The 2,114-nt window shown below is 41.3% G+C and overlaps 1 pseudogene; it reads left to right on the plus strand.

The window, feature by feature from the left end:
- Nucleotides 1-1,042: 1,042 nt before the first annotated feature.
- LOC122890891 lies at nucleotides 1,043-1,697 on the plus strand (annotated as a pseudogene).
- The last annotated feature ends 417 nt before the right edge of the window (nucleotides 1,698-2,114 follow it).

Raw genomic sequence — 2,114 nt, forward strand, 5'->3', positions numbered from 1 at the left:
AAAGGTTTTTAATTAAAAGTTCAATACTTTTAAAAGATACAGGACTAGTCAGGTTATTTATTTCCTCTTGAAGGAGCTTTTTTAGGGAGCTTAAGGTCACTGGTTGATAGTTCCAACATCTTTGTTATATTTGAATGATTTTGTTGACTGTCTCTTAATAATGTTTTATTTTTGTTTGCTGCTTTGTGTGTCTTGCAATATTTGGTTGAAAGCTGTACACCTTATGTAAAACAGTACAGACTTAGGTAAGTAATATTCATGCCTGATTATGGGCATGACTTTTATTTTTGCTAGGCCTTTAGTGTGTGAGACTATCAACCCAGACAGTAGGGCTAGATTTGGGTTATTTTCTTGTTATGGTTATAATCACTATACCACAAGCTTCAGCTTCTATCATTATCTTGTGTTTAGGATAGGGAGTGGTTTGCCAGAAGGTTTTTCTCAATGTCTGCTTCACTCTAAGACTTAGGTCTTCCCTTTATGCTTTTTCCTCAGAAAGGACTCTTTCCATACTTTTGAAGGTCACTGTTACTTCTTTCTGGAGTTTGCAACCTGATGTTGGGAGTGGCACGGAGGTGACTTTTTTTGTTCTGCTTCAATCCCAGTTTTAGATGAGTGCTCCACCCCTGTGCCTTAGAGTTAGGGCCTTCTCAGTGATTCTCCTCATCTGGAAGTTGGCAATCCCTAATGTTTCTTGCCCTTCCCCAGAGGGTTTTTCTGTTCCTTTTCTCACCTGCAATATGCCTTCATCTATATCTTGAGGGTAACAGGGTGTAATGCCCTTCCAGTGGGATAAGACTGTAGGAGACAAGAGAGAAGGATATGGGCAAATCTTCATGCCTTCACCTCAGGGGTTGCTCTTTTCTTCTCCAAGTCTGTACCACAAGGGATGTTTCTTCAGACTCATTCTGTTTTTGGTTTTCCCATGCACACTCAGTGAGGTCTGTGAAAAGGGTCTGCGAATGGGTGAGAATTCCTCTCTATCTGTGGATCTCAGCAGTTCTCTGCTTTCATTTTACACTCTATACCCTATCCTCTCACAATGGACCATTCTGCATTCATTAACAATTTTAGTCAGTTTTGTTTGTTTGTTTTCTGGACCTGGCTGAGTAGGAGGTTCAATCATGTTGCCTACATTTGCCACAACAAAGATCAAAAGGTTTGGCACAAGGATCTTCCTATCCAGGACATCTACCTGAGACTGTTGGTCAAGCTGTATGGGTTTCTGGCCAAGCGAACTAACTCCACTTTTAACCAAGTTGTTGATTGAAGTTGTGTTGAAGAGGTCGTTCATGAGTCATACCAACCAGCACCTCGGTTCCTCTCCTGGATGATCCAGAAAATGAAGCTTCCTGGCCAGAAAGACAGAACAGTGGTGGTTTGAGGGACTGTAACCAATGTGTGTGGTAGGAGGTGCCCAAACTGAAGATGTGTGCACTGTGTGTGAGCAGTCATGACTGTAGCCACATCCACAAAGCTGGGGGCAAGATCTTCATATTTGACCAGTTGGCCTGGACTCTCCCAAGGGCTGTGGCACCGTCTTACTCTCTGGTCCATGAAAGTGCCCACAGGTATAGGGGTATATTGGCAAGGCTCCAGGGACCCCACACAGCCACACCAAACCCTTTGTGCAATCCAAGAGCTGAAAGCTGGAACAGGCCAGATGCAGCAAGGCCAGCATCAGCTACAAAAAGTAACGCCAGATCCTGCCTTGTTATTAAAAAGATTCTGGTGCTGAAAAAAAAATTTTTTTTTAGCCAATTTTCTTTCTTTCTTTTTCTTTTCCTCCCTTCCTTACTTTCTTTAACTTTCTTTCTTCCTTAACTAACTTTCTTTCTTTCTTTTAACCAGCTTGTATAGCATCTGGTGTTTTGCTGTAGCTAAGCAAGTGCTCTTCTTGGAGGCATCTTTGTTTGCATTTCTTAAGCTAGTTGTTTGCCCTGTGACCACAGCTCTGTAACAGATTCAAGAAAAGTTGTAATTTTGTAAATTATCTAGCTTTTTTTTGGTCATAAGTATGGAGTGATATTCTTTCTTGTTTCCTACATCCCATAATGAGGCCAGAAACCCTATTTCTTGACCTATAAGAAAAATTATTTCTAGGTGTTTAAAAC

The sequence above is a fragment of the Neovison vison genome, chromosome 12 (genome assembly GCF_020171115.1).
Source record: "Neovison vison isolate M4711 chromosome 12, ASM_NN_V1, whole genome shotgun sequence".
Classification (NCBI taxonomy): domain Eukaryota; kingdom Metazoa; phylum Chordata; class Mammalia; order Carnivora; family Mustelidae; genus Neogale; species Neogale vison.